The 13,409-nt window shown below is 41.3% G+C and overlaps 1 pseudogene; it reads right to left on the reverse strand.

The window, feature by feature from the left end:
- LOC109839864 lies at positions 1,221–4,090 on the reverse strand (annotated as a pseudogene).

Below are 13,409 nucleotides of genomic sequence, written 5' to 3' on the forward strand. Positions count from 1 at the left end.
TTTAGTTAGTTATTTCAAGGCAGTTTGTATTTTCAGTTTTTTCTTTGTGCACGTTGTGCACGTTTACAGTTTTTTTTAAAAACTTCTAGTATTTAGTTTAGATATGACAGTAATGGAAGGTGTGGATTAGAGTCACCAAAAAAAATTTAGTTTTTCCTTCTTCTTCCTCTGTGACTGTGTGCATCCATCCAAAGGAGAATTAATTCCAACCGCTAATCGAGAGACACGCTGAAGTACAGGCGAAAAGTGTTCCTTCTGCATCAGCTGGCCTCCTAGGCTACAAACTCTCGAGGCTCCTACCGGAGTACCTCCCTGTTGAACCTTTACTTTAAAGGTGTATGAAATATTGAGCTTCTCACTTTCTTTTTGTCGATTCACCGGATCACCGCTAAACCATCAGACGGGTCTTCGTGTGGTGAATTGGCTTCCAAGGAGAAACAGGTTCGGACTTCACCGATTGCTAACCAAGAAGAAGTGTTGGATGCGAGAGATCTTGTAGTTCTATTGCCATCTCATGGTATATTTATTGTTGAAAATTATTTTATTAATTAGGACCTTGCCCATAACGACTCTTAGTCCCCGTTTGACAAAGGGTTAAGAAAAAGGGATTAAGGAGAAGGGTTAACTTAGTTAATCCATCGTGAAGGGTTAAAAATATTCTTATTCCGTTTGGATTTGATAGTTAAGATAAGGGGTTAAGTCTTTTGTGTTTGGCAAATGAAGAAGGGCTAAGAAGATTAATCTTATTATTTTTTTTAAAAATATCACTGTCGTCCTTACTAAAAATTTATAAATAATTGTCTCATTAAAATAAAATGAGCTTGAATTTATGTAAAGTTGGGAAAAATATATGCTGAGAGCTTTATCTTGAAATATGGAAAGAAATTGGGATTCTCTCGAATCTTAGGATGAACGTCTACGTCAGCTATGGGAAGTTGGATAAATCTTGTTTCAAAGATAACATATCATTAAGCACATTATTAAAATGCCTACTAAATATTGTTTCAAATATAATATAGTATTAAGCACATTATTAAAATGCCTACTAATAGTCTTTCCTGAATGTTGAAATATCTCAGCTAATACTCTATTTGAGAGGGCATGCGAAATTCCGTATAAAAATATACACAGTTGTTCATTGCAGCTTAAATATCTAGTTGGCCTTAAAGCATTCTTCTTAAGTAGAAGATTTAATCAAAGCATTATTCTCAAGTAGAACATTTAATCAAAGCATTCTTCTCAAGTAGAACATTTAATCAATACATCATAAAACATCGGCAATCTATTTTTTCAGAGGAATACATTCACAATTGTACCAAGAGCACTCCTTGCCAACAAAAAGACTATATTAGGGATAAGAGAACACCAATACAACCACTCATGCAAAGCCACCGTCTAACAGCTATGCATTCTTCAAATAATACAGAAAAAATATTTACTATTCCTACTTTCATGACATTTCATGCCATCTTCGCCTTTGAAATAGCCTTCTTTCACTGCCGCAGCATGTAAGTATACATGTGTCCCTATGGCAAGATGCGTTCCAACAAAAGAAGTTTACCCGTGACCAAAGAGGAAGTAATAATTTTTGTGTGATAAATATCGACACAGAATGTGATCAAAAGATCAGATACATACCTGAGACATAAATTCCAAGAGAAATGATAGCCGCATAGAAGTAATCAAAAGAGAAGTTCCACTTGTTTGACATCCTAATGCAGTATTTTTCAGAGGCCTGCCGTTAACAAAAACCAAAGGATGAAGTCATTCCCTCCTGATAGCAAATAGATGAAACCCAATTTAAAATGAAACATTTTTGGTACCTTGATGTAGGGCAGAGCTATATATATCATGCCGACCTCACTTGTGATGCCAGAAGGGTATAAGATCAAAAATCTGCTGTACCTAAAATTATATACTCACATTTAAATTACATGAACACATGAAAACAAGTAGGATTATGTCAAATGCAGCAAACATGTACCTTAGCCATAAAAACCAGGAAGGTGCAGATCAGATCGCCTCCTTCAGTCCAAAGAAACTGTACTTAATTATCTGCATACGGAAAATTGATAATTAAAATTTTTCTACAATTTGCAATTAGAGGAATTTATTTTCCTGTTTTCTTTGTGTGGCTAGGCCCTAGTTGATGACAAAACTACTGCACTTTTAATACGAATGAAGCAGAAAACCCACTCATTGTGCTTGCAAACACATCCTTAAGCAGGCACGCTCTTTCTGGGCCTCATCATTTAATCATTATAACTATCTTCGTCCTTTCCAAAATCCTTATATCTACTCTCTACATATTCACCAGTGAAAGTACTTTCAAATCCACCACTTATAGCATTTTAAGTCACACATTCTTCTATTGACTATACAATTGCTTAACAGTTATAAGCCAGTTCATGTAGCATTGCTCTCACTCGCTCTTCTCGTCTCAGATTTTAAGGATGAGACATTTGAATATATGTTCACCACTGACATTTGAATAAAAAAAAGAAAGATCACCATCCTCATATGTTCATCACTTCATCATCAAGTGTTGTGTTTTACACTCTGTGATGCTTGTTACGCATTTCAAGTCATTGAAAATTTATCTTTCATCGCGATATCATATATCATGGCAAGAACTTATATGCTTCTATATTTCTGTTTTACAACACAAACTTGATGGGTTCTTCGTTTTCCTGTAGAGTGAACTCAAGTGCTCAAGTTCGTTCAAGCTTTTTGTGTTTGAGCAAATATTAACACTTGTAATTCTATCAACCATAGATTAATTGGCAACAAGTTCCACGGAATTCTAAAGCCACAGTGATTCTGCTATTAGTCCAATATGACTGATGACTACCATGGGTCACGTTCAGCTTTCTAAAGATGTCTCTACTGACACTGTAGATAGACAGGAGCCAATTCTAGAAAGGAAACACCATTTGTCAAATAAACTAAACAGATGGAAATTATGCTCTATAACTATCACGAGGTTGCAAATTAATATAAACAACGGAACTCCTCATTAAGCTTTTATGACTGTAACCGAGCAATTTTAGTTGGTCTCCTACTTTTATGCTCCAAGAGAACATTGTTTCTAAAAGCCTATACATTGTTTCATAACTTATTCATAGCAAAGGCCCCCGAATTACATTGAGATGCATGTTAGTGATGAAAATTGTAGTTCAACTCAGAAAATCCTAGTACACTAATGTTTCTTGAAAGTGTAAGTAACCCAGGGTCATGATTCCTGCCCTGTTCTCAAAAGCATGAACAAAAATTCATTCAGATTATTTAAATAGTTGTTTGTAAAGGAATCTATACCTCTGTAAGTGACCAGCTGATAACCAAAGAGCTAACCAGCAAATGTGTCCTCCTCTGCAACAAAAACCCTCAATCAATCAATAAAATTCCTAAATTTCATTAAAAAGACCTTTTAAACGCATCCCTACCTCAGGAAAACTCCATAGAATGCCTCAGGTCACATACAATCTCGACGAGATCCGTGGCAAAGTCGCCGAAACCGGAGACCTCACCAAACCTTTCCAATTTCAATAACCAAATTAACAAATAATAATAATATAAAATGAAATTCGAACCTTCAAGAATGCTCACCAACAATGCCATGTAGAATCTGACAAAAATATTAAAAAAAACAAACTTTAATCAACCCAAAATCCATACCAAAATGAATAAAGAAACTGAATCATTTCGAACCTCCATGACCGCTGCAGTCTGAGCTAGCTGCAGAGGCTTCTCAACAGCATTGTAAACCTCTCTATAGCTCGATTGCCTCAAAGTCTTAACAGAGAACTACATAACCTGAGCCCTAATCACAAATCCAAAGCAAGCCAATACTAACCAGAACAAAATTCAAAAGAAAATCCCGATCTAGGGTTTCGAGAGAGGGTACCAGCTAACGAACACAACCCAATTGTAGACGGACAGGTAGATGTGCTTCACAATAGAGAGGAATCGAGCTATAGAGAGGTTTCCTAATTCGCTCCCCGATTTTCGCTGCCGAATTCCGCTGCCGACCCTCACAAGATCCAGTCATTTTTTCCTAATTCCGTTGCCTACCCTCACGTGAGAAGGCGGAACAAGCCTTGTTCTGCCTTCTCACGAGGATTAGTAAACCCTTGGGTTAACGGGTTACAGGGGATAAAAAGCTCACATGCGGATTTGTTAACCCTTGGGTTTTTTTTCTATTTAGCAGGCTAATGAAGGGTTAAACCCCCTTAACCCCTCATTTAACCCCTTGCCAAACACAGTCTTAAGTTATAACTGTTGGGGATTCGAAACAATCAATCGAACCCTTGCCCTTCCGGACCTTGTGTTGAAAGTAGGAAAGTAGGAATAAACCACAAATAAAGATCTAACCTTGTAAAAACAGTAAAAGAGACGAACACACAGATTTAACGAGGTTCGGCAACGTGCTTACGTCCTCGGGAGCCACACCACACAATCTTTCTATTAATTGAAGAAGGAAATACAAGCTCTCAAACAAGGGGTAAATCTCTCTGAGATTCTCTCTCTTAGCAGCCAAAAAACTCTCTTTTTGATGTCCTACAAACCCTAGAAACGTTTGGGTATTTATAACAAACCCCAGCAGAACAGGATTCCTAGATAAAATAGGAAACAGCGAATCTGCGTCGCGGTCGACCGCTTTGCCAAGGTCGGTCGACCGGTCAGAACGACGAAATCCTACAGGGTCTTGTGCACGATATCGGTCGACCGCAGCGACCACGCCGGTCGACCGGCCAGAGCGAAAACTTCTTCTCAGTCTCCTGCAGTGCACGCGGTCGACCGGCTCTGCCACTGCGGTCGACCGCACAGTCTTCTGACTGTTTTCTTCGTCTTTTCGATTGCAGCTTTGGGTCTACACACTTAGACTAACAATCTCCCACTTGGAGACCAAAGCGTCATCAACGAGCTCACCCGAACTCTCCCCTTCTTCGCATGTATCTTTTCCCCCGAAAAATTCTTTCTTCAATCAACATCCCGACGATCGCGCCGATCCTCGTAGTGTGGCTCCGCCTTCGTCTTCTACTCGTGAAGGCCAACTGAAGTTGCGCACAACTCCAGTTTCTCAATGGTGACTGCCTTCGTCAACATGTCCGCCGGATTTTGACTCCCCAAAATCTTCATTAAGTGCAACTTTCCGTCCTCGATCAGCGAGCGTATAAAATGGTATTTAACGTCGATGTGCTTCGTTCTGGCATGATATACTGGATTCTTGGCAAGATGTATAGCGCTCTGGCTATCACAATAAAGAACTCCTCTCCCTTGCTTCAGATCCAACTCTTCCAAGCACCCGTTCAACCAGATCATCTCCTTGCTTGCTTCAGTCACCGCGACATACTCAGCCTCGGTTGTAGACAAAGTCACAATCTTCTGCAGACGTGAGACCCAGCTCACTGCTGTCGACGCTAAGGTATAAACATACCCCGTGGTGCTTCGCCTCGTATCATGATCACCGGCGAAGTCCGCATCCACGTATCCCTGCAGCACCAACTCCTTCCTCCTGAAACATAGTGGCTTGTTCGTTGTTCCCCTCAAGTACCGCATTATCCACTTTACGGCCTCCCAATGCTGCTTTCCTGGATTGCTTGCAAATCTGCTCACAACTCCCACTGCATGGGCGATGTCCGGCCTCGTGCAAACCATCGCGTACATGAGACTCCCAATGGCTGAAGAATATGGCACCCTGCTCATATGCTCTCTATCTGCATCTGTCTTAGGCGATTGCTCCTCAGATAACTTGAACTGACTTCCAAGGGGTGTGCTAACAACTTTAGCATTCTGCATGTTGAACCTCTGAAGTACCTTCTCAATGTATTCAGCTTGGCTCAAACTCAATGTCCCTTCAGCTTCATCCCTACTGATTCGCATCCCTAGAATCTGCTTCGCTGCACCCAGATTCCTTTGCTAGCTGCCTCTTCAAACTGTTTATCTCTTCTAAACACGGTCCTGCTACCAACATGTCATCAACATATAATAACAAAATAATGAAGCTGGACTCGAACCTTTTGAAATAACAGCAATGATCCGAATTGCATCTTCTGTAGCCATTGTTCTGCATGAAGTTATCAAACTTCTTATACCACTGTCTCGGAGCCTGTTTCAAACCATATAAGCTCTTCTTGAGCTTGCACACCATCTCTTCCTTTCCTTCTTCAATGAAGCCAACAGGCTGCTTCATGTAGATTTCTTCATCCAAGTCACCATGAAGAAAGGCAGTCTTCACATCTAACTGCTCAAGGAAGAGGTCTTCTGCAGCTACCAAACTCAACACCACTCTGATGGTTGTGAGTTTCACAACAGGGGAAAATATCTCCGTGTAGTCCACTCCTTCCCGCTGTTGAAACCCTTTCACTACTAATCTGGCTTTGAATCTCTTGCTTCCATCACTCTCCTGCTTGACCCGGTAGACCCATTTATTGTGCAAGGCTTTCTTCTGCGCAGGTAGCTGGGCTAACTCCCATGTCTCATTAGTGAGTAGAGAATCTATCTCCTCCTGCATCGCATGCTCCCACTGCTGAGATTCACTCACTTGCACTGCCTCTTCATAACACTCCGGCTCTCCGCTATCTGTTAAGAGTAGATAATCAAGTGACGAGAGGTATTTGGGATTTGGTTTGGGTACCCTGGATGACCTCCTAAGCTCCACGCCCTGGGTAGTTTCTTCTGCACCTGGAGCCTCCTCCGTTCTACGGTCAGAACAAACATCATCACCCCTATCTGGAAGTTCCTCTATATCCATGTACTCGGATCCACCTGTATCCGTAGTGCTACTCCCACTGCTTTGGCTATCCTTGGCATTATCTCTGTCCTTGTACATCACCTCCTCATTGAATATCACATCCCGACTCCTGATGATCTTCCTGTTCTTCTCATCCCAAAGGCGATACCCGAACTCATCAATGCCGTATCCAATGAATGTGCACTTCTGTGACTTAGCTTCTAGCTTGTCCCTGACATGGTCACTGATATGAACATAAGCCACGCAACCAAATACCCGCAAGTATGAGAGATTTATCTTCTTTCCATCCCAAACCTCCTCTGCAATCCCAAAATCCAATGGAACTGATAGCCCACGATTAATAAGGTAAGCCGTCGTATGCACCACATCCGCCCAAAATGTCTTAGGCAGACCTGCATGTAATCGCATGCTCCGCGCACGCTCTGTCAATGTCATGTTCATCCTCTCTGCAATGCCGTTCTGCTGCGGCGTCCCTGGAGTAGTCCTCTCTAAACGAATCCCATTCGTAGCACAGAACCTCTTGAACTCCTCCAGCTCGTATTCTCCACCATTATCTGATCTCAAGCACTTCACCTTCAGATCTGTCTCGTTCTCGACCATGGCCTTCCACTTCTTGAAGATCTCGAACACCTCTGACTTGTGCTTCATGAAGTAAACCCACACCTTCCTCGAGTGATCGTCGATAAAGGTGACGTAGTATCTCGAACCGCCAAAAGAAGACACACTGGCTGGGCCCCATACATCTGTATGAATCAACTCTAGCTTCTGAGCCTTAGGTGGCCTTCCACCCTTCTGGAAACTAACCATCTTTTGCTTCCCAAAGATGTAGTCTTCGCAAACCCCGACTTCCACGGTGTCGATCCCGGTTAGCTTTCCTTGTGAATGTAGAATTTTCATCCCTTTCTCGCTCATGTGCCCCAGCCTATTGTGCCACAGATCTGTACTCTCCTTGCCAGCTGCAATTGCGAGGGTGTCACTCGCATGTGAAGTGAGGTAGAGAGTTCCCGTTTTATTGCCTCGGGCAACAATCATCGTACCGTTGGAGATTCTCCACGAATCCCCGGTGAATGTCGAAACGTAGCCTTCTGCTCCAAGCTGTCCCACCGAAATTCTTCAAATTCTACTTAGAGCCCTTTATCTGTATCTGAACGTCGCCCTTTCCAACAATATTGCAAGGTTCATTATCCCCCAAGTATACTTTACCAAAGTCCCCTGCTACATAGTTCTGAAGTAGTTTCCTATTAGCAGTGGCGTGGAAAGAAGCTCCTGAGTCGATGACCCAAGAATCAGAATCGCTATCCACAGCAAAGATCAAGGCATCCTGCACGATATGAGCCTCCTGCTCACCCGCATCCTTCTTTGGTGCTTTACAGACCGAAGACATATGGCCCTCATGGCCGCAGTTCCAACACTTCCCTTTGATAGACCTAACCTTCCCCTTTGATAGACCTAACCTTCGAGTTTGGCCTCTTCTTCACTGATTTCGACCGATTCCTGTTCTGGTTCCCTTTCTTCTGGCTTCTGCCTCTCTGCTCGAAACTTAGGGCTGAACCTGAACCTTCTGATTCGGACGATTTCCTTCTAACCTCCTCGGATAGAATCATGCTAACAACCTCATTCAGCTTCAACTTCTCTTTCCCCGCCGAGTTGCTAATTGCCGTCACACAACCTGCCCAACTATCCGGCAACTGCGATAGAATCAATAGGGCTTGCACTTCGTCATCAAACGTGATGTCCACGGAGATAAGTTGATCAACAATCGTGTTGAACTCGCTGAGGTGCATCGTGAAGGACCGTCCTTCTGCCATCTTGAGGTTGAAAAGAGTTTTGACTAGATGCACCTTGTTTGCTGCCGACGGTTGCTCGTACATCTTCGCGAGCGCTTCCATAAGCCCCACCGTCGTCTTCTCCTTCAGAATATTGTGGGCTACTGATTTGGCGAGCGACAACCGGATTTGCCCTAGAGCCTTCCTATCCAGTACCTCCCAATCACCATCTGACTCCTCTTTCTTCTTTCCCTTTTCCTTGCCCAACAGCGGGCGATACAAGTCCTTCTGGTACAGATAGTCCTCCATCTGCGACTTCCAGTAGGCGAAATCCGATCCGTCGAACTTCTCAATCTTTGATTTGCTTTCCTCTGCCATGGCTTTCACACAAATTGCTGAACGAAGCTCTGATACCAGTTGTTGGGTCTCTCTCTCTTAGCAGCCAAAAAGCACTCTCTTTTTGATGTCCTACAAACCCTAGAAACGTTTGGGTATTTATAACAAACCCCAGCAGAACAGGATTCCTAGATAAAATAGGAAACAGCGAATCTGCGTCGCGGTCGACCGCTTTGCCAAGGTCAGTCGACCGGTCAGAACGACGAAATCCTACAGGGTCTTGTGCACGATATCGGTCGACCGCAGCGACCACGCCGGTCGACCGGCCAGAGCGAAAACTTCTTCTCAGTCTCCTGCAGTGCACGCGGTCGACCGGCTCTGCCACTGCGGTCGACTGCACAGTCTTCTGACTGTTTTCTTCGTCTTTTCGATTGCAGCTTTGGGTCTACACACTTAGACTAACAATAACTTCTTGCCATGTCACAGGTGAAAGGCACCGCTTGAAGGAAGCAGCTCAAGAGGAGATGATTCACGAAGGAGGAGAGGTCCAATCCTCATCTGCTAGCGATGAGTTACCTACTTTATATTTTGAAATACCAAAATATCTTAATATTCATCTCATTGATCAATTTGTACTTATGCATGGAGATGGGCATTTTGGCCGCCAAAGAGAAAGAGAAAATAGTCTAGGAGCTTGTCGCTATTCATGCTACAACTATTCCACCTAAAGGTGCCACCACTAATGCGGACAATTCTTTAACCCATGTCATCACCATGTCTGATAAAACCTGGGATGATGGAGTTGTAGAGGTTAAGGATGGCATGGTCATGCAGGATTCCTCAACTATTGATTGCAAGTGTTGATAAGGTTAAAATATGAGGATCTAATCATCGGGGGTGATCTTTCAATGGCATCCGAGACTATCCCGATGGAGCACATCATGGAGCCATCTTCTAGTGTCATTACATCCCCGACGCCTCTTGATAGTAAGTGTTTAGGATTTGTAGTGTACATATTCCGATAGGCCTTGATATTGATATCAGAATTTCCATGTCGTTGTAGGATCTGCTACTGGTTCCTTGGTCTTGTGAAAAGCTCGAACATTGACACTTACACTTGCAACCACCTTAGTGCTGCTACTAGTGTTGCCTTCTACTTTTGGTATGACTTAGTCTATGCAGCAATCTCTGATCTTGTGCTTGAGAGTGCTCTATCATCCTTTACTCCTTCAATTCTGATAATAAAATTGTGATGGCCGGAGACTCTGTGTCTATCGAGACCGAGTCGTCGAGTTCTACCTTGGGGGATCTTCTCCTCACACTAACCTATGTTGCCGCCTGTTATGTCCACGGCTAGTTCTACCTCCTCTTCCCCTTCGGCTTATGAGGACAAAGAAACTACCCACTGATTCGCGGCTGGATCCATCAATGACTTCTATAATAGTAGGAAGCGATGTCTCCTAATAGTGTCCAGGAGGATCGCGTTTAAATCTGATACTTGCACTGTCTCTTGAATAATTATTTGAATAGTTTTAAGAGCCTAGCGCAACTTCAGGTGATTGCCACTCTCAAAAATATCCAAGATGAGTTCATCACTAAGGCTGTCAAGTGGTGGGAGTTGTGAACATCGAGCACCCAAACTTCGCGCACAAGGCCTTTATGATCAGCTATTCATTGAGATCTAGGGACAACGAGCTAAGGTTCAAGAGAAGATTAATGTGTGCACCCATGCCATTGGTGAACTCAAGGCTTGATCACAGGATGTCTATAGCATTATCGACCTATGCAAGACAGATATCATAACAACGCAGCAATTGATGTCTAACATGTTGAAGACTGATTCAAAGATTTGATATTTTGCTGATTTTCTGTTTTTTTTTTTTGTTAGCTAAAATTTTGGTCTTTGGTTGTTATTTTGTTAGTGAGTAGTTGCTAATAAATCTAAAATTAGTTTAGATTTTTATGGTGATTAAGTTGTTTTGTAAGCCTATAAAAGTCACTTTCAGTTTATGAATAAAATATAGCAAAATATTCTCCTCTTTTTTCCAACATGGTATCAGAGCTCTAGTTTTCTTAGGTTTGTGAGGATTTAAAAAAATAGAGTGATCAAGCTTTGTTTTTAATGGCATCCAACAATTTTTCGCTTCCATACCCCATCCTCAATGGAGACAATTATCAATCTTAGGCTATCAAGATGAAATACCATTTGAAATCTTTGAGTTTATGGGAGGTTGTTGAGGGTGACTATGAGCCGACCCCTCTTCCACAAAATCCAACCCTAAAACAAATCAAGAAGCACGACGAAGAAAAAGCAAAGAAGCCAAAAGCCCTCTCTTGTATTCATTCGGCTGTGTAGGATGGAATCTTCACAAGTATAATGACTTGTGAATCACCTAAGGAGGCGTGGGAGATGCTAAAGGAAGAGTTCGAGGGTAACGATCAAACAAAATTGATGCAAGTCCTGAATCTCAAAAGAGAATTTGAGATGCAAAAGATGAAGTAATGTGAGACCATCAAAGAGTATGTCGGTAAGCTTATGGTAATTGACAATCAAATTAGATTGCTTGGTGAAATATTTTTAAATGAAAGAGTGGTTGATAAGATTTTAGTGACTATTCCCGAAAGGCATGAGTCTAAAATTTTCTCACTTGAAGATTCTAAAGACCTATCCAAAATAACTCTAGTGGATTTAGTCAATGCCCTCAGTGCCGTAGACCAAAGGAGAGTAATGAGGAATGAAGAAAATGATGAAAAATTTGAAGAAGCCTTATTAGCCAAGACTTCATCTTCAAAAGGGAAAGGCAAAGGCGTCCAATGCAACCATTGTAAGAAACTTGGCCATGAGGAGAAGGATTGTTGGCATAAAGGAAAACCTCAATGTCACAAATGCAAGAGATTTGGTCATATCCAAAAATATTGTCGATATAATGGTGAGGAACAAGCAAACATGGCACAAGCAGTTGAAGAAGAAATTTTATTTTAGGAATCATGGTGAGATGTGCACCATTGAGAGATTGAGACAAGTGCTCTATCAATATTTGTGGAGAGATGTGCTCCTTTAAGAGAATGTTGGTGATTATGTGCATCAACAAGATAGAGATGAGAAGTGCATCACAAAGTAAAGAGATGTGCTTTACAAGATTATGGAAAGAAGTGATGTATGAAGATTCAAGAGGAATGCCAAGAAACTTTGAATCAAGGGGGAATGTTGAAGAGTGATTCAAAGATTTGATATTTTACTGAACTTTTTGTTTTTTTTGTTAGCTAAAATTTCGGTCTTTGGTTGTTATTTTGTTAGTGGAGTAGTTGCTAATAAATCTGAAATTAGTTTAGATTTTTATGGTGATGAAGTTGTTTTGTAAGCCTATAAAAAGGCACTTTCAGTTTATGAATAAAATGTAGCAAAATCTTCTCCTCTTTTTTCCAACATAACATGCTGAGGAGAATCTCAGACATTGACAATCCATGTTTAAGAAGAGGATGAAGTATTTACAGGAAGGTCCCTGGTTGAGGAGGATCTCAGAATCTAGGATGAGATTGCGTTAAAGAAGAAACAGGTTGCAAATGCTTAGGCCAAACTTGGTAGGCTCACCAACATGGATGATATGACCATTCATCAACATGTTACAGAGTTAGCAGCAACAAGCATCAAGGATGAGTTGGTCGCCCGCGAGTAGCTGTAAGGTATGATCGAGCAATGATATTGTCGAAGTTAGGAGTTAGAAGTTGTTCTTTTCTTTCTCACTTCTCCTTTTCTATCTTTTTTTTCTTTGTTAAGTATCCACTTCTGTAGTCATGTCTTCAACTTTATTTTTGATGTTATTAATGAAAGGCTTATGTTTATTGCACGTACGATACTTGATCATTGTCATAATTTCTTACATTTACTACAAAAGCAACCCTCGAGTTACATAAACACTCCCTAACTTACAATATGACAAAATTCCTAACACTTAGAGGACTATTAATCTTCATGGAGTATAGGTGATTGGGGGTAATACTTTTTCAAGTGCTAGATAATAATACGAAATATTTGCAAATTTTGATTCTCATTGATGAGACGGTACACGCCGCCTGAATAGTTTCTATTATACACAACCCTTTCAATTTCTCATCAAACTTCCTAGCAAACTATGCATTGGGATCATTGGTTGTCACATGGCCATGACCATGTCACATTTCTGGAATCCTTTCTGATAGAGGGTAAATAAAATAAAGTTGCAAGTGTACAACTGTCAAGTTATAGTATAGAAAGATGTTTATTCCACAAGAAAAGTGTTATAGGAAATAATCTAAATTAGTTCCTAGAGTTCTGTGTGGACAGGTAGGAGTGAAAGTGTGATAGATCTGAATAATAAAACTTGAGATCTAAACCATAAAGCCATGATTTAATTCAAAGAGATTAACAAGAATCAAAAGGTGCGGAAGTATATACCAGAATCCTTTGAAGAAAACTTGATTAGGGTTTTGACGATCTTCTAACCTTAGGGTTTCTCTCTTATGGATCTCTTTAGATAGGGATAAGAGAATGAGAGTGGCTAACCCTAGATTAG

The sequence above is a fragment of the Asparagus officinalis genome, chromosome 5 (assembly GCF_001876935.1).
Source record: "Asparagus officinalis chromosome 5, Aspof.V1, whole genome shotgun sequence".
In the NCBI taxonomy this organism is placed as follows: Eukaryota; Viridiplantae; Streptophyta; class Magnoliopsida; order Asparagales; family Asparagaceae; genus Asparagus; species Asparagus officinalis.